This window comes from Chelonia mydas, chromosome 1 (assembly GCF_015237465.2).
Source record: "Chelonia mydas isolate rCheMyd1 chromosome 1, rCheMyd1.pri.v2, whole genome shotgun sequence".
NCBI lineage: Eukaryota > Metazoa > Chordata > Testudines > Cheloniidae > Chelonia > Chelonia mydas.
In genome coordinates, this window is record NC_057849.1 from 5,594,634 (window position 1) to 5,615,004 (window position 20,371).

The window sequence follows — 20,371 nt, forward strand, 5'->3', positions numbered from 1 at the left end:
TTCAGTTTGTGATCTGAAATGAGCAGGGATGGCAATCTAAGGGGCATGAGACTGCAGGACTCTAGAAAAGGATATAGTGGTCTTGCTCCAGGTCCTAGGGTATCTCCAGGAGTGCTACTTGGCCCATCTCACTTCTAAGTGCTCAAAAAGGTGGGGAGGAGGGCTTTGTATGCTTATCTACAAAGAAGGTATGAATGGGTTTTTGGCTTAACTGTAGGACTCCTCTTTCCACATACAAATCTTTGCTTGCTCCATGGTACCAGCCAGCTGAACAATCTAGTGAGATTTCAGAGAGGTGGGGGGCTTCCATTTTTAGTGAAACTCTTCTCCCAAGTGTGTTTGCCTTTAAGTGTATTCACTTCCTTTTTCAATCAGGCTTCACTTCTTCCTGTCCTAGCCCTGCTAGTTCAAGACTGTCATCGTCTTCTGTGAAAGCCTGAATAAGACCAAAATTTCTAATATCAAAAAACAGATTTTTCTTAAAAGATTGTGCTTTAGGTACAGTAAAACCTCAGTTAAACACCTTGAGAATGGAGGTTGTTCATAACTGAAATATTTGTAACTCGGAACAAAACTTTATGGTGGTTCTTTCAAAAGGTTACAGCTGAACGTTGACTTAATACAGCTTTGAAACTTTACTATGCAGAAGAAAAATTCTGCTTTTAACAAAGTTAATTTAAATGAAACGAGCACAAACAGTTCCTTGCCTTGTCAAATCTTTTTTTAAACTTTTTTAGTAGTTTAACACTGTACTATATTTGGTTGGTTTTTTGGTCTTTGTATGACTACCTTCTGGTTCTTAAGGAGGTGTGGTGTTTGTAACTGAGGTTCTACTGTATATTGATGCTAAAAGCTCACTTCCCCAGTTCCTACATATCTCTGCCAAAAATTGGAGTGCTGCTAGCCAATGGCTGTAGATTAAACTTTGTATAAAATTTCATCCTTCAATGAAAGGCTAGACTGGATTCATGTTGCCCACATTAGGGTTAGTCATTGCTTCTCTTGCTCTCTCTAGCCTAATAATGGTTTTGCTCTGGATAAATATTTACTTTAGTGCCTAAAGTCAAGTGGTGGGGAGACCCTGCCTCTAGTCCCCCTGCTCTGTCCGTAGTGGAGCAGCTTCAGCAAGAGATGAGTGAGCCCTACATCAAACATCCTATATCTCAGTGGTGGGGGAGCACTTTTTCCCCATCAAGCTGAGGGGGGAATTAAACCTAGTTCTCTCATCCCAGCTGGATGCTCTGCCTGGGCTGAAAGTTACAAGGTGGGCACCACACTCACTCCTCACCATGTCCTGTGGAGTGAGGCAGGTATATAAGTTTTTTCCTTGAAAGGTAGCTTAGGTGTCAACCACCTTACTCCAGCCACTAAGTTCCCATTGGTGGCTTGCAAAACAGGAGCATCCCTGGACTTAGATGTCTATCTCTGAGAGCTGTGGGGTCTAGCACACATCCCTGTTGTCGTCTTCCCTGGGCTAGCTTTGGGAATTGCATAAGGAGCCTAACTTGGCTTTGGGGTTTGGTGTTCCTGTGGTTTTGCTAGGTGCTGTGATGCTCAAAGTGTTGCAGTGTCTTTGAGACTAGCAGTCGAGTTAGCCGGTTGAGTAAAGACCCACCAAATCGACTGCAGATTGCTCTGCAGTGGACCCCTGTACTCCTCCCCCAGAGGAGGAGAATAAGGTAAGTCAAGGGAGATTTTCTCCAGTCGACCCCCCACAGGGTAGACCCTGCAGTAATTCGACATAAGGTACATTGACTCCAGCTCTGTTCATGTAGCTGGACTTGTGTAGCGTAGGATGACTTACCGCGGTCGTGTAGATGTAGCCTGACTGTCCCGTTTTCCTTCCCTGGGTGGCCAGAAGCCTTGCAGCAGCCAGACTGCATAATTACAAAGAGTTTGCTACAGGGCTTTCTGAGGGGGGATTGTTGCTGCACCAGGTGAAGCTGAACGTGGTTTGGGCTGCATGGCTAACAGCGTTGAGCTGGGTTGGAGAGCTCAGGTGGGTCACAGAGAGCTCTGTGCCATGGCCTTTCTAGCCCTTTGTCTGGGTGGGACATGCCCAGGGGTGTCCAAGCTCTAGAAGAGGCGCTTGCTGCCTATTTAAAGCAGGCCTGGGCCCCTGCATCGCCCTTGTCCTGGGTCAGCGTGGAACTCAGGCACTTGGAGTCCGCAGTTTTCAGAGGGACTGTGGAAATTGTGTGCCATCTTGGGAAAGAGCCCGGTAGTATAAACTGTCTCTCAAAAGGTAGAGAAAGGGTGGTTGGGCTTCTGTCACATGCAGACCACAGTGAGGGTTCGCAGTGAGGGGATTTTGGCTGGGCTGAAGCCCTGTGTCTGCGCACTCCATGTGCTGGCCTTGGGCTGCATCCAGTCAGAGCTGCTGCAGGCAAAGGTCTCTCCCATCAGCAAGCAAAGCTATTCTTGGGTGCTTAAGAGCCCAGCAGCTCAGCATAGCTTCTGTAAACTGGCTGAACTGGTGTGACCAAAAGCCACACCTGAATAATTAGAGACCTGACATTAATACTGGGAAAACAATAGGATGTCTGATATGGGACTCAGTTAACAAAGATATAAAGGATGGTAATGTAACTAACGCCCATCCATGTGGGTTTATGAAAATGAATCTTAGACTCATAGAATATCAGGGTTGGAAGGTGTTGAGGTTCCTTCCCCACTCTGAACTCTAGGGTACAGATGTGGGGACCTGCATGAAAACCTCCTAAGCTGACTTTCACCAGCTTAGGTTAAAACTTCCCTAAGGTACAAATTAATTTTATCCTTTGCCCCTGGATTTCCACTGCCACCACCAAACTTTAACTGGGTTTACTGGGAAACGTAGTTTGGACACGTCTTCCCCCCAAAATCCTCCCAACCCTTGCACCCCACTTCCTGGGGAAGGTTTGGTAAAAATCCTCACCAATTTGCATAGGTGACCACAGACCCAAACCCTTGGATCTTAGAACAATGAAAAAGCATTCAGTTTTCTTACAAGAAGACTTTTTTAATAGAAATAAAGGAATCACCTCTGTAAAATCAGGATGGTAGATACCTTACAGGGTAATTAGATTCAAAACATAGAGAATCCCTCTAGGCAAAACCTTAAGTTACAAAAAGACACACAGACAGGAATAGTCATTCTATTCAGCACAGTTCTTTTCTCAGCCATTTAAAGAAATCATAATCTAACACATACCTAGCTAGATTATTTACTAAAAGTTCTAAGACTCCATTCCTGTTCTGTCCCCGGCAAAAGCAGCATACAGACAGCCACAGACCCTTTGTTTTTCTCCCTCCTCCCAGCTTTTGAAAGTATTTTGTCTCCTCATTGGTCATTTTGGTCAGGTGCCAGCGAGGTTACCTTTAGCTTCTTAACCTTTAACAGGTGAGAGGATTTTTCCTCTGGCCAGGAGGGATTTTAAAGGGGTTTACCCTTCCCTTTATATTTATGACTCGCTCCCCAAATCTCAGCTAGGGTGAAACGCTGGCCTGGATTTCTTCCTGGAGCTCTAGGAAAAACAGAGTTAATAAGACACATGCACCTCTAAATATACTACCAAGTACATAAAGACTAACAATATTTTCCACATCTCAAGGATGATTTTAACCAGTTGATTCTGGGAAACTTTCACGGGCGAGTGCATCAGCCACTTTGTTAGAAGCTCCTGAGATGTGTTGGATGTCGAAATCAAAATCTTGGAGAGCTAAACTCCACCGAATAAGATTTTTGTTATTTCCCATGGCAGTATGAAGCCACTGTAGCGCAGCATGGTCTGTTTGCAGGTGGAAACGCCATCCCCAAACATATGGACATAGCTTTTCCAGGGCGTAGACAATGGCGTAACATTCTTTTTCACTGACTGACCAGTTGCTTTCCCTCTCAGACAGTTTTTTGCTGAGAAACACTACAGGGTGGAATTCTTGATCAGGTCCTTTCTGCATTAAAACTGCTCCCATACCACGCTCGGACACATCTGTGGTTACTAGGAATGGTTTGTGAAAGTCTGGGGCCCTTAGTACAGGGTCAGACATGAGTGTAGCTTTAAGCTGGTTAAAGGCCTTCTGACACTTTTCGGTCCACTGAACGGCATTTGGCTGTTTCTTTTTGGTAAGGTCTGTCAGTGGGGCGGTGATTTGGCTGTATTGTGGTACAAATAGTCTGTAATAACTGGCCAAGCCTAAGAAGGAATGCACCTGTTTGACTTTGGGACAGGCCACTTTTGGATAGCATCCACTTTGGCCTGTAGGGGGCTGATAGTTCCTTGACCCACCTGGTGTCCAAGGTAAGTCACTCTGTTTAGGCCTATTTGACACTTCTTAGCCTGAACAGTTAGTCCTGCCTCCCTTATGCGCTCAAGGACTTTTTGTAGATGTTCCAGGTGTTTTCCCCAGGAATCCGAAAAGATGGCCACATCATCAAGGTAGGCGACTGCATATTCTCCTAATCCTGCTAGGAGACCATCTACAAGTCTTTGGAAGGTGGCGGGTGCATTTCGCAGCCCGAAAGGGAGGACATTAAATTCATAGAGCCCGAGATGTGTGGTGAAGGCTGACCTTTCCTTGGCGGATTCATCTAGCGGTACTTGCCAGTACCCCTTGGTTAAGTCCAAGGTAGAGATGAACTGGGCCCGTCCCAATTTCTCTAATAATTCATCTGTGCGTGGCATTGGATAGTTGTCTGGGCGAGTTACAGCATTTAGTTTATGGTAGTCCACACAAAAATGTATCTACCCATCTGGTTTGGGAACTAGAACCACTGGAGATGCCCATGCACTTCCAGAGGGCGGATTACACCCATCTGTAACATATCCTGGATCTCCCATTCTATAGCAGTTTTAGCTTGAGGAGATACCCAGTAAGGTTGGACTTTATTTGGGTGAGCATTACCTGTGTCAATGGAGTGGTATGCCCGTTCAGTCAGTCCTGGGGTGGCTGAGAACGTTGGCGCGTAGCTTGTGCACAGCTCCTGGATCTGCTGTCGCTGCATACACTCAAGGGTCATGGAGAGGTTCACCTCTTCCACACCACCAGCACTTTTCCCTTCGTAGTAGGCCACTCAGTGTCGTCTCCTCCCTGGGCTGTAAACTGACAAACCTTTAATTCTCTGGAATAAAAGGGCTTTAGAGAATTAATATGGTCCACCTTAGGCTTTCGGTTGGAGGTGGGGAATGCTAGGAGATAATTAACAGCTCCCAGGCACTCCTGGACTGTGAATGGCCCTTCCCACGATGCTTCCATTTTATGGGCCTGGAGCGCCTTTAAGACCATGACCTGGTCCCCTACTTTGAAGGAACGCTCTCTGGCATGTTTATCATACCAGGCTTTTTGCTCTTTTTGAGCATTCTGTAGGTTTTCTTTAGCAAGGGCTAAAGAGGTTCAGAGGGTGTTTTGTAGGTTGGTTACAAAGTCCAGAATGTTAGTTCCTGGAGAAGGTGTAAATCCCTCCCATTGCTGCTTCACCAACTGTAATGGCCCCTTAACCTCACGGCCATATACAAGTTCAAATGGGGAAAACCCTAAACTGGGATGTGGTACACCTGTGTAGGCAAAGAGCAACTGCTGTAACACTAGGTCCCAATCATTGGAGTGCTCATTTACAAATTTACGTATCATGGCCCCCAAAGTTGCATTAAACTTCTCCACCATGCCATTTGTTTGATGGTGGTAAGGAGTGGCAACCAAGTGATTTACCCCATGAGCTTCCTTAAGGTTTTCCATCGTTCCTGCCAGGAAATTAGTCCCTGCATCTGTGAGGATGTTGGAGGGCCAACCTACCCTGGCAAAAATGTCTGCTAGTGCCTGGCATGCACTTTTAGCCCTGGTGTTGCTTAGACCTACTGCTTCCGGCCATCGGGTGGCAAAATCCATGAAAGTCAGTATGTACTGCTTTCCTCTGGGGGGTCTTTTTCGGAAAAGGACCCAGAATATCCACAGCAACTAGCTGAAATGGAACTTCAATGATGGGGAGTGGGTGGAGAGGGGCTTTGACCTGGTCTTGGGGTTTTCCCACTCTTTGGCACACTTCACAAGACCGGACATAGGTAGAAACATCCTTGCCCATTCCCTCGCAGTGGAATGACCCCCCCAAACGGTCTTTGGTCCTGTTCACCCCAGCATGGCCACTAGGGTGATCGTGGGCTAAGCTCAAGAGCTTGGCCTGGTATTTAGTTGGAACTACCAACTGTCTCTGAGGATGCCAGTCTTCCTGGTGTCCACCAGAAAGAGTGTCCTTGTATAAAAGTCCTCTTTCTACAACAAACCTGGATCGATTAGAAGAGCTGAGAGGTGGTGGGTTGCTCTGTGCCGCCATTCAAGCTCTCTGGAGGCTTTCATCTGCTTCCTGTTTGGTCTGGAACTGTTCCCTTGATGCTGGAGACATCTTTTCCTCATTGGATTGTGGACCTATGCTTGGTCCCTCTGGAAGCGATGTAGGGGATGGGGCTGTTTCCGTTGACTGTGAACCGCTCTCCGCTGGGACACTATCTTGGGGTTCAGGCTCCGGCTGAGCCTCTTGTGTAGGGTTATGGGCTGCTGCCGGTTCGGTGGGGCCCTCTGGTGTTGAGGTTGCAAGTACTGGATTCAGTGCTGGCAATGGGTCTGGTGCTGGTTGTTCCGCTGGTTCCGGTTCTGGGACTGGTTCCGTTTTAAAGGGGTTTACCCTTCCCTTGTCAAGCCTCACCTTAAAAACCTTTAAGGATGGAGATTCCACCACTTCCCTAGGTAACGCATTCCAGTGCTTCACCACCCTTCTAGTGAAAAAGTTTTTCCTAATATCCAACCTAAACCTCCCTTACTGCAACTTGAGACCGTTACTCTTGTCAAGTCTCTTAGATTTTTTTAAAACAAGATTAACTGTTTGGTTGAGAAAGGTAATAGTGCCAATGTAATATACTTAGACTTCTGTAAGGGAGTTGACTTGGTGCTGCATGACATTTTGATAAAAAATTAAAAATACAAAATCAACATGACGCACATTCAATTAATTCAAAACTGGCTAATACATAGGTGTTAGAGAGCTTATTCCTTCACTCTCCCACTTCCCTAGTCCTTCTCGCATGAACAGAGAGCAACAATACCCGAAGTCCGAAGGTGCAAACAATTCGATGTTTATTGGGGTGAACTTCCAGCAAGCTTAAATACAAGTTCCTTTTTCCTTATTTTCGAATCCCAACTTACTTCCTGTTTGCCCCTAATTTATATAGTAATATTCTTAGCTATACCTTAACCAATCATTCTACTGAAATTTAACTAACCAATCCTAACATATTGTAACATGATTAGCTAACCAATTATATCCCACCACCTTAATTAGATTACACCCAGCAAAATTAATTATACAGCAGACAGAAACAATCACAGGACCAGACAGAGATTATACAGACAAACAATAGCAAAGTGGGAAAACAATACAGAAGTGAGGATTTCACATCCCAGCTATTGATAAGTGAGTTCTTGCCAGACAGGATGCTATCAAACTAAGTTTCCTTTTACATTTTCTAGGCACTTCCCTTTCTTTGGAGGTGATAGGAATTATCAGGACAGGATTGTATTCAGGACAGGATTGTATTCCTAACAGCCCAATAGCACCTTCTTTCAATGTGGCTAGTTTGGAATGTGAGGATGTGACTGTTCGCTTCCTGGCTTATGGCTGCCTCTGCTGCTTAGCCAAAGGCCTTAGCCTAAGAACAGGGCCTCAAACTGTCACAGTAAGAGAAGGCCCTTACACCAGCAGACAGTGATTTTGATTCTTTCTTTTATACCTCTAGAACTAGCCAAGTGATAAGAATACCCCTAAATTCTTAAAGTACAGGCCTTTACAGACAGGCCTGAATATCTATATCCTAACACTCCACCCCTTTTTTTTCTTCTTTTTCTTTTTGGGATCCTCCTGCCCAGGTATCCCTGGAAAAGCATAGGACATATGGCGACACATTTCCTGATAGGGCCAGGCATCAAGGTGGAAGGTGTCGACGCTCCATCTGTCCCACTGCCCCTTGTGTAGTACCATGCCCTGCACCTTCTCTCGTACGGGCATACTACACCTATTCCAATTAGTGTTCCAGACTTCCCAGTATAGTGGGCCCGAGAAGGTTGGGTCCGGGTTGTCTAGTACACTTGGGGGGGCTTACTACATTACTTATAGGTTATAATTAGTGGCTGTTCTCTAGGGGGTTGTGCCCCCCTTGATCGTTTCCATATGCAATGTAACACACATATAATTAACAATACAACAGCTGCTATGATAATCCACAGCAACACCGAGAGTCCTGACCCCTGCAGTATGGTCCAACATCCTGGCCACCACCAAAAACACTGCTTCTCCTCCTTTGATAAGGTTAAAATTTTGTCAGCGCCATCCTGTAGTGTGGATTGTAAGTGTGTCCAACTGTTGGCGCTTGCAGCAAGTTGCTCTTGTAATCTTTGTGTACTTTTGTCCATATTGTGTGTCCATTGAATATCCACAGTGAAATTTGGTATTGTCCAAACCAATTCAACTACTTGGTACGGTATGGGGTAGTAGGTGCTGGTTCGATTGTTTACAACGATTAAGTCCACTGATCCATTGGTGCACCATAGTCCAGGTGGCAGTGTATAGAAGCTCATAATTTTGTCATACACTGGAAGGATTTTGCCTCCTAGTGTTATATTGCAGGATTGGATACATTCCCAACAGAATACACCGTACCCCATATACATTACCCCTAAATGCCCCCCCTTTGCAATAGGCCATTGATCCTGCTCCTCCATAGTCATAGGAGAGGGGCACATCCATATTCCTCCTCTGGATATACAACTGCTTAATGTGATGACAGTCCAGTTTACCCCATTCCATCCCCCCCACCTATTCCCTAGTGGCTCCCAACGTGCTCCCCCTTCCCTACTTACTCCCATAGGGTTCAAGGGAACCACCTTATTTGCATTTCCTTCCCATGGTATCATAGTAACAATTACACAAGAACTCTCCCCACAGGTCGGGGATGTTATTTTCCAGGTAGATGGGTATGTTTTTGCAATTGTGGATAGATATGGGCTAGCCTCCCGATTTAATACTGAAGGCCATTGTTCTGACCAAGCATCTCTCATAATATCCATTAACATTATTAACTGAGCATTTTGAATACCTACGCACACTTCTCCCCATGTTAGTCTTCTGAAGCCATCCTCTACCCATGTCACCAGGTCCCCTGCCCAATGAGTTAACTGCAAGTTTACCTCCACTGCTGTCCTCCACCCTGTGGCAACTGCTGATAGATGCTGTGCCATTAATTCATTAATTTGTTGTTGAAATTTCACATTTTGGCTTACTAATTGTTTGGTTACCCACTCGTCCCCCAGATTCCATGTACCCAGCATAGTGTTCCCAGCTGCCCACAATCCCCTTTTCCGACGACGATTCCAGGTGTGTCCCCTCACCCATGCACTGAATTGTTGTTTCAATCCTTTTATGTACATACTACAGTTAGGATGGATTTGGTCCACCCACCATTCCTTGGGGCGTACCACCCATGTAATAGAGTGAAAGGACACGTTAAAAATTGCTGGCTGCACCTGCTCCCACAATGGCTCCCAGACATTTGCTCGTCGGGGAATATTCTTGGCTCCAGGCTGTGGCCACTTTAAATTTGGATTCTTCCAACTTGGCATCCATATCACCTGTAGGGTTACATTCTGTAAAATGGTTAACTCATCGTACACCCAGCGTCCCAAAGGGGATTTTACACCTAATGTAATATGTACATAACAATCACACCCTCGGGGATTATCTTCCATGGAAGTACCATTGTGGTTACATATGGTAACATCACACCCTAAATGTGGGGCCCTATTTTCCCAAGAGGGTTCATTTGCTCCAGGGGACCAGAGGGTTATATTCTTTGGACCCTCTGTAACAAACCACATAGCTGGGTAACTGTGTTTTCCACTATCGTTAATCATGGCAGCACCCAGGGAGTACCATGCGATATTTCCTGATAAATTTGATATTCTCCACTTGGTTGGGATTCCCCCATCTAATCCATAAACCATATACCGACACTGCCAAATTCCTGTTGGAGTATTAGTGGTACATCTTTCTATGGGGAGATTCTCATAGTCTTCATTAGCTTTATTACCACAGGTTGCATGTGTAGCCGTCCATGTGTTTCCTCCTTTTGACACTTCACATCGTGGGATCTGAATAGAATTTGTAAATGTGACAATTGTGATTAGCACTAGTAATTGTTCCATCCAGGGCCAGGGAATTTTCATCCTTTTCTCCTTTTTGAATTAACCTGTAATACACACATAACAAAATTTACACGTCCCCTTTCCCAATCCCCTGTTTGTACCTTTTTATTTGCGTGCAGTGAACCCACTCCCGTCCTCCATTCTCTGTACCCAGTAATAGCAGACTGGGCCCTAATTGGTCAAGGACAAGATAGGGGCCCTTCCATTTAGGAGCTGGGAATGGATGGTGTTGACCTGGAATCTTGTACATCACTAGATCTCCCACCATGGGTAGATTACGCTCCCCAGGCAGGTCATACCATGCTTTGACTCTTGCTGCTCCTTGCTCGTCTCGCCAGGCCACCGCCTGCTGTACTTGTTTTACATGTTCAATTAAAGTTAAAATCCATTCTTGTGTTAAGCCATGTGTAGTGACTTCCCCAGGTACTGGGGTAAGTAGATTTTCCCACCGTTCCATAGGCCTTCCCATGAGAGCTTCATATGGAGAAAATCCTGTGCCCTTTGATTCTCGGGCCCTTATTCTCATTAAGACAAAGGGCAGTAACTGTGACCAGTTTTTTCCTCCGATTTCCACTCCCTTTCTTAGCTCACTTTTAATGGTGCGGTTCATGCGTTCCACCTGCCCCGCAGCCTGGGGGTGATAAGCAATATGGAACAACTGTGTGATTCCAGTGAGGGCTGATAGCTCCCCTAACAGATCTGACCGAAAAGCAGCTCCTTGGTCTGAGTCAATCACCTTTGGGACCCCCCAGCGAGTGAATACCTCATTTACCAGTATTGCAGCAGTTACCCGGGCAGTCTGATACTTTGTGGGGAAAGCTTCCACCCACCGGCTGAAAGCATCCACTACCACCAACATGAATCGGTTTTTTCCTGTGATCTGGTGGTAAGGGTCCTGTGTAATCAATCTGTATTCTTTCCCATGGTCCCCTTGGGGTTTGTCTCATTAATTCTCCCCTTAGCACCTTGTGAGGTGGGCTGTGCCTGGCACAGTCCAAACAACGTTCCAGATGTGATTTTAAATCAGCTGCCATTCCTGGCCACCAGCACAACCTTTTTAAAGTTCCCAGTGCCTCCTCAAACCCAGGGTGTCCCCCTGCCAAGCTTCCATGCACCCAGCTTAAGAAAGCCGTCCGACTTCCCTGAGGGCACAACATTACCGGTCCCTCAATTGTTAAGACACACCAAATCCCTTCCATTAGTTCCACCTTTGGCACATGCCTGTCCCCAAGTTTCATGATGCCTTCCAGTCCTGGGTCGGATTCCTGCAACTCTCGAATTCGCCCTCCCCGATCTGTATCCACCCCGCTTCTTGTTATCACTGCTACAGGCACTCTCTCTTCTGGCTCCCAGGGCCATGGGGGTGCCTCTGTTGCAGCCCGCCTGGCCTCTACGTCAGCCAGATTATTTCCTTTGCTTAGGGGTCCTGTTTTCTTGTGTGCCTTTACCTTTACCACATTGATCCGTGTAAAACAGTGACTCAGCTCCTCCACTCGCTTCCACCAGGTAGCATGCTTGATTGTGGAGCCGTCTGTTGCCCTGAAATGATTATCTGCCCACCATCTCAGCATTAATGTGGCACCACGAAATACATAATCTGAATCTACCACCACCCAACATTCTGGCTCCAATTTGGGATCCACTTCATTTAAAGCTGTTAGCAAGGCTGCCAGTTCTGCCTCCTGAGCTGACTTTGCTTCTAGTGAGAAACCAATCGTGCTGACTGTCTCATTTCCTCTGATTCCCACAACAGCTAAGCCTGCAGTTTTCAGTCCCCCTTGATAGCTACAACTTCCATCCAAAAACCATACCAGTGTCCCCTCTTTTACCTGATTGGGGTTAGCCGCCCGAAACACCTGATGTTGGGTTTTACCTGGGCTGGCTTCACATTGGTGTGGGGTGCCAGCCAGATGTAATCCAGCTACCCAGACTGTGGGTTCCTTTAACACCTCTGCTGTAATGTTTTCTGCCTGTAGAGCCAGCAACCATTTAGCAATACGCTGCCCACTCACTTGTCCCTGTAAGATAGTGTGCATGTTTAACAGCCGCAGGGGGTCATGATGAGATCGGACTATTACTTTCTGCATTCCCGTAAGGTATTTAAATTTCCCTACCCCCCAGTAGGTGCACAACAGCACCTTTTCACACCATCCGTACTTCAATTCCACAGCACTCAAAAGTCGAGAGGCAAAGGCCACAGGTCGGTCCTTTGCTCCATACTCCTGTGTTAATGCACAACCAATGGTAGTGTCTGATACCAAAGGGTACAGATAAAAGAATTTCTCCCCATCCGGGGAGGCCAGCACTGGAGCACTGGCCAGGTTTTCCTTTAGCACTCTCACTGCCTCAGTACACTCTTCTGACCATTCCCAAGTTGAGGCTCGGGTTAGATCAAATAGAGGCTGGGCTATTTCTGCATAATTGGCCACAAAATCCCTGCAAAATCCAGTTAGACCCAGAAAACTTTGCAAGCTTTTAACATCCGTAGGCAGTGGCAGGGACTGAATCAGTTGCACCCGTCCCTTATCGATTTCCCTTCCCATCTGAGACACTTCCACTCCTAAGTAGGTCACTCTTGTCTGTCCCATCTGAGCCTTTTTCCCATTGACCTTCAATCCTGCTCTTGCCAAAGCTTGCAGGACCTGCTCAGTTAGTTCCCTGTCTTCTTCCTCTGTCCCTGACATTAGCAACAGGTCGTCTACATATTGTATGCACCTTGCTGAATCCACCCCCTCCAGAGCCTGTCTCATGTATCTGTGAAAAATTGCAGGGGAGTCCCTATATCCCTGGGGTAGGACTGTCCAGCAGAATTGTCTGCCCTCCCATGTGAATGCAGTTTTATACTGACATGAGGTAGCTAGTGGCAGAGACCAAAATCCATTAGCTATGTCCAAAACAGTGAAAATTCGGAATTGGGGTCCAATACGGGCCAACATTTCAGGGTACGCTGCCACCACTGAGGCTGGCGAATTGGCCAGAGCATTTAGTGCCCTGTAATCCACAGTGAGGCGCCAGGTACCATTTGGCTTCCTCACGGGCCACACAGCAGCATTACAAGGGGATGCAACTGCCCAAATCAGTCCCCTCTGTTCCAATTCCCCAAAAGTTGCCCCCACCTCTGCCAATGCCTCCCGAGGAATAGGATACTGTTTCTGTGGGGGAGGGTCCCCTCCCTCCATCAGTACCTCCATGCTGCCCCTACCACAATCCAGGTTATCCTTCGCCCACACAGGGATGTGTTCCCACCCAGCCGGGGGTGGTGGGAGGGCATGTGCTGCTTTAATGGTCATAGTGGCTATCCCCATGGGAATGGTATAGCCCTGACCGTCCTGCGTTTGCCCCAGTAAACACACCCAATTGGCTAAATCCAGTACAAGTCCCAGTTTGTGTAAATCTCCTGCCCCCAACAGATTAAGCATATCATTACAACCCCACATAATCTCTCCTTCCCCCCAGATTCCTTTGATTTGTCCCCGCCTCAGGGTTAACTGTGTCTCCCCTCCTGTTGCCCCTACAATTGTCACAGTCCCTTCTGAGGGTCTCCCCTGCCCCCATGTGGTTAAACTGATGGCTGCTCCAGTGTCTATCAAAAAATCCCTCATGGGACTCCCTTCGATTGCCCCCTGGAGCGTGGGGCGACCAGATGCATCCCGTCCTAAACTGAGAACATGGACAGGACGCCTCCCAGGGCACCCCTAAGTTGCAGCACCCACCTCTGTCCCTCCCACTGGTTCATGGGGGGACCGGGGGTCCTGGCACCGAACACATTCCTGTCTCCATGCAAAATTGTGTGTCTGGCATTTCAGGCAGTCCCAGTCCCTTGGCCTCCGGGACCACTTTCCCCCTGATCTGGTAAAATCATGGGTAGTCAGTTTAGCCTGCAGTCTCTGGATCTGTTGCTCTATAGCTGCCCGCTCGTCCCTGACTACCCTCCCAAAGCCACGAACTCTCCCTCTACCTCCTCCTCTCCAGGCTGACCCACTCCTTTCCACCTTGTATTGATCCCCCGCAGTAATAGCATGGACTGGCTCTTCCCCCTGATGCATCTGCCTCCACACATCTGCCTGTTCCAGAAACTGGGGTAGCTGATTGGGAGCAAGTTCAGGGTGCTGCAACCTTAAATGCCCCACGAACTGCGGATTGCTCAGCTCCAACCATTTCTCCAGCAATTCCACACCCCTACCCTGCTCCACACCCCCACCAGGTCCCGGTGCCCCTGCCTGTGGCAACACCCATGGACCATCCAGGGGATTCACCCAGCACCGTGCCCATGCCTGTATGCGATTAAGTGTATCCCGCCCTGTTTCCCCAGGGATTCGCTTCATCTTATTCATCCCCGCAGTTCGTCCCTCTCTCTCCGGATTGCCTCACAAGACTCCTCTGTCCGTGCAGCATCCCGTGCCTTCAAATCCGCTACCTCTACTGCTAACACAGATTTTTCTGTTAAAATGCGTTGCTGATCCACAATCCCCTCCAAATCCTTAATGTGTTGGAGGAGATCAGCTTCCCTTTTTACCCAGTATGCCATCCCAGCACACAAACCTTGTAATACCATTCCCTTTTTCCTACACTCCTTTCCCTTGGGGTCTCCCAAAACCTCTCCCATCTCCTTCTCAATCTCATCCCAGGTGAACCCCTGCACCTGGTATGGGCCCTGATTCTTCCTTATCCATTTGTTCAAAAAATCCGTTACCCCAGCTTGCCAGAACCCGCAACTACCATCACGAGAGTTCGCCATACCCCCTCCAAGCAGCTGCGCGGACTGTTGGGGAGGGGGACTTACAGGCTGCCACTCACCTATCCAATGCGATGTATCCAAGTCCCGGCACCAAGATGTTAGAGAGCTTATTCCTTCACTCTCCCACTTCCCTAGTCCTTCTCGCATGAACAGAGAGCAACAATACCCGAAGTCCGAAGGTGCAAACAATTCGATGTTTATTGGGGTGAACTTCCAGCAAGCTTAAATACAAGTTCCTTTTTCCTTATTTTCGAATCCCAACTTACTTCCTGTTTGCCCCTAATTTATATAGTAATATTCTTAGCTATACCTTAACCAATCATTCTACTGAAATTTAACTAACCAATCCTAACATATTGTAACATGATTAGCTAACCAATTATATCCCACCACCTTAATTAGATTACACCCAGCAAAATTAATTATACAGCAGACAGAAACAATCACAGGACCAGACAGAGATTATACAGACAAACAATAGCAAAGTGGGAAAAACAATACAGAAGTGAGGATTTCACATCCCAGCTATTGATAAGTGAGTTCTTGCCAGACAGGATGCTATCAAACTAAGTTTCCTTTTACATTTTCTAGGCACTTCCCTTTCTTTGGAGGTGATAGGAATTATCAGGACAGGATTGTATTCAGGACAGGATTGTATTCCTAACAGCCCAATAGCACCTTCTTTCAATGTGGCTAGTTTGGAATGTGAGGATGTGACTGTTCGCTTCCTGGCTTATGGCTGCCTCTGCTGCTTAGCCAAAGGCCTTAGCCTAAGAACAGGGCCTCAAACTGTCACAGTAAGAGAAGGCCCTTACACCAGCAGACAGTGATTTTGATTCTTTCTTTTATACCTCTAGAACTAGCCAAGTGATAAGAATACCCCTAAATTCTTAAAGTACAGGCCTTTACAGACAGGCCTGAATATCTATATCCTAACAATAGGTCTCAAAATGTAATGGGAAATCATCACTGAGGAGGTATTTTTCTAGTGGGGTCCTGTAAGGATCAGTTTTTAACCCTACGCTATGTAACACTTTTATCAATAAGCTGGAAACAAATATAAAATCATCCCTGATCAAGTTTGCAGGAAATGCAAAAATTGGGGAAGAGGTAAATGAAGAGGACAATGAAACAGCCCTGCAAGCCTGAGTTGGTATCTAGTTGCTGTGTAGACATATCCAGAAGCTCCATTGATATGGGGTCCAAGTCCCGGATAACTAGGCACCATTCACACCTGTGTCTCAGCCTCCCCTGAAGACAAACAACCCTATTCCATCCCCTAGGTAACCATGCAGCACGTAGGGGAAACTGAGGAGCATATAGGATTCATAAAAAATATGACAGAAAATTCCCGCTTTGTCACAAACACAAGTGAATTCAGAGTGATGAAAGGAGGGAGAGGATATCAGAGCAGGAGCAGTTATGCTTGGGGCTGACATGCATGTGAGTAAGGCATCGGGCTGTCTCCCTTTGAATGCAGAACCAAGTGCCTCCTGCTGTGATGTGTTTTGCCCATGGAGCTGGTGGGGTGGATTCATGCTGGGCCACTGCTTCATGGATTCCTAGAGTTTAGGGCCAGAAGGGACCATTAGATCATCCAGTCTGGCCTCTTGTATAGCACAGGCCACAGACTTTCACCCAGTTACCCTTACATTGAGCCCAATAACTTGTGTTTGATTGAAGAGTATTTTCCAGGAAGGTAGCTAAGCCTTGATCTGGAGACAACAAGAGCTGGGGAATGCACCAAACCTCCCTTGGTTGACTGTTCCAGGGTTAAGCACCTCACTATTTAAAAATTGTGCCTTATTTCTAATTTAAATTTGTCTGGCTTCAGCTTCCAGCCATGGGTTCTTGTTCTGCCTTTCTCCACTAGATTACAGAGCCCTTTATTATTTAGGATTTTCTCCCCAAGAAGGTCTTTACACAGTGTAATCAAGTCCCCTCTCAATCTCCTGTTCGATAAGCTAAACAGGTTGAGCTCTTTAAGTCTCTTGCTATATAGGCCCTCAAATAATTTTTGTGGCTCTTTTCTTCCCCTCTCCAATTTATCACCAGCTCTGTAAAATATGAACTGGATGCAGTATCCATCACCGAAGCCCCCTACAGATGTGAAAATCACCTCCCTGCTCCTTCTCGCTTCTGCAATTTATATACCCAAATGCCACATTAGCCCTTTGTTCCACAGCATCCCACTGGGAACTCATGTCGAGTTGCTTGGCCATGCTGACGTAAGTCCTTTTCAGTCACTGCTTTCCAGGATACAGTCTCCCATGCTGTGCCTGTGGACCTGGGGCTGTCTCCGGGTCAGGGTGGGAATCAGAGGCAATGGCTTCTCCCCTGCAGTCCCAGACAGGTTCACTCTCTGTGGCGCTGGGAGAGCTCAGGGCTGCCGTGCCTCGCAGCCGGAATATGGGCCCCTCCTGGCTGGCGCAATCTATCAGGGAGCTATAGGAAGTTATTGCTTTACAGACCCTGAGACGAGGCCCCTGGCAGGGGGCACCGTGTGCACAGGAGTCTCTGCCTGGGGGAACTGGCTGGGTGGCCTTTGGAGGACAGAGCCCCTGTCAGGCCTAGGTTTGGGGGTATCTGTGCCCTGCAGGATCACCCTGAGCACTCGCTCCCGGGTATCCCTGGTCCTCACCCCGTACACGATGGGGTTCAACATGGGTGGGAACAGGAAGTAGAGGTTGGCCAGGATGATGTGGATAGGGGGAGCCACGTGGTGACCAAAGCGGTGTGTGAAGAAGGAGAAGAGGGCCGGGGTGTAGGAGATCAGGATGACACAGATGTGGGAGCTGCAGGTACCAAAGGCCTTGAGCCGGGCCTCCCAGCACGAGAGGTGCGGAACAGCCCGGACAATCAGGAAATAGGACAGACCGATAAACAGCAGGTTCCCACCTATGACTAGCAACACCAAGCTGGGGCCGTAGGCATGATTAATGCTGGTGTCTCCGCAGGCCAACTTCACCTTAGCCATGTGCTCGCAGTATGTGTGTGGGATGTCGTTGGTCCAGCAGAAGGACATCCTTTTAATCAGAAAGGGGCAGGGGCTCATGAGCAGCATCCCCCTGGCTACGGCCGCCACGCCCAGTTTGGCAACGAGGCGGCCGGTGAAGACAGAGGTGTAGCCCAAGGGACCACAGATGGCCACGTAGTGATCCAGGGCCATGGCCAGCAGCACAGCCAACTCCATCATGGAGAGGGAGTGAATGAAGAACATCTGGGCCAGGCAGGCCCTGGCATTGATCTCCCTGGCCTGAAACCAGAAGATGCAGAGAAATTTCGGCAGGGTGCAGGTGGAGGCTCCCAGGTCGATGGCTACCAGCATGCAGAGGAAATAGCTCGTGGGTTGGTGCAGGGCTGGCTGTGTGACGATGGCTAGGAGAATAGCACCGTTCCCGACGATGATCACCAAGTACATCGTTCACATGGGCACCGAGATCCAGACGTGAGCTTCTTCCAGCCCGGGGATGCCCAGCAGCAGGAACGTGGCAGGGTTTGAAGGTGTCAGGTTGGCAGCAGCCATGGCCAGCCCCTGGTTCTCCAGCTGTGTTCACTGCAGCTCACACTGCCTGTGAATAAGGACGCAATAAAACAGGGAGGGGAGACCAAGCCAAAGGAGAGACCAATTCTGTATGGACTCTGCCCGGTGCTGCTCACAGCACCCTGTGCACTTGGCATTGCTGTCCCTGGAGCAAGCAAGAATAGGGGCAGAGGAGTCTCGACGCAGCAACACCGGGTCTCCTAGTTTCTACGGTCTCAGCGAGGTTGATCATAGCGAGGGTGATGCTGGAGGAACCCAGCAGCTAGACCTGTTCTTAGCCTCATTCCCAAGCAGGGTCCCATCCCCTGTGTCGCTCTGCAGTGCCCTGTGAACCATGCTGCATGAATATCCATAACATAATCCTGTCCCTCCCCTTGCAGGGGGGCCTGAGCTGGTGCTGACTTCACTGGCACCAGGCTTCTTAGCTGAGACCTGCTGGGTTCAGCGCTCAGGCGTGGGTGCTGTCAGGCTCACACACACCTCACCTGGTTCAGCCAGGCACTAACTAGCCTCCCTGGGTTCTGCCTCCTCTCAGCTTCCCCTTCCCCTCCCTGGCTAATTCTGCTTTTTACTCGATTAGCTCCCACTTGCTGATGCAGGCTCTCCCCTTCTCCTCACACCTGTGCTGAGCTCACTTGACCCAGCCAGCTATGTCTTCTCTGCTTCTGCCAAAGGAAGCAGCTCCTGCCATTCAACTCAGAATTGGATGGGGAGCAGAAATGAACTGTAAAATGTAACACAGACTTCAAGCTAAAGGATGTGTAGACAAACCCACTTATACGGCCCATGCTCTATAGAGCATAAGAACATGAGAAACATAAGAACGGCCACATTGGGTCAGACCAAAGGTCCATCTAGTCCAGTATCCTGTCTTCTGACAGTGGCCAATGGTAGGTGTCCCAGAGGAAATGAACAGAACTGGTAATCATCCAGTGATCCATGTCCGGTCGCCCATTCCCAACTACTGGCAAACAGAGACTAGGATCATCATCCCTGCCCATCCTAGCTAATAGCCATTGTTACGAATTATTCCAGTTAGGACACGTACAGTTCATTTCTAGGCTGAGGCAACCAAATAAAGACAGACTGCAGAGTGTCTCGAAGTTGGTAGGTTTATTGCGCTCGAGCGTGGTACCGCTCTGTTAAGCAGAGCGGGACCCCGATTACAGGTTACACAAAGATTATATACTGTTGGCAAAACATCCTGCCTGTGTGCCTCGGGGGGGCCTAAACCAATAAACAGGCCTTCTCCTTATCTATTACCAGTCCCCTGCAGCCACCTTCCCCATGCAAAAAAGCTGAATTAGGAACTATTTCAGGCATGTCGGCTGGTTCCTGTCTCCTTTGTTTCCCTTATCTTGAAACTGTCCAGCTGTCCACCTTGACGGATCCTTCCTTGGTACGTGATGTGCTCGCTTCTAGTTAATGGCCAAGAGGAAACCCAAAATGGAGTCACATATACTAACTAGGTTGATTTCCCCTAACAGTCCCTCCTTTTCTTATGTACGTCAGTGTAAGCAGAGTCAGGATGAGCTCCACCCTGACATCTGGTGGTGAGGTGTGGCAAGTTGTGGAAAAGAACTTCAGGGACCGCTCTCATTTGCATAGGCACACCCACCCTGCCTAGAATGAGCCCATAGCTGCCCAAATGGTCACTTTGGCTGCTGTGGGATCCCCAGTGTCTCTGTTACTGGGGCAGGAAGAATAAATTGCTATTACCCTGAGTATGGGAATCGAGGACAGTGGAACTGTACTTGGCCTTTTGTTATGATGGCGGGACTCGCCATCAACTAAGTAGCACTCGCTAGGCAAGGGACATGGGGGAGGGATAGCTCATTGGTTTGAGCATTGGCCTGCTAAACCCA

The 20,371-nt window shown here is 48.0% G+C and overlaps 1 pseudogene; it reads right to left on the bottom strand.

The window, feature by feature from the left end:
* Window positions 1-17,417: 17,417 nt before the first annotated feature.
* LOC102932673 lies at window positions 17,418-18,488 on the bottom strand (annotated as a pseudogene).
* Between the last annotated feature and the right edge of the window lie 1,883 nt (window positions 18,489-20,371).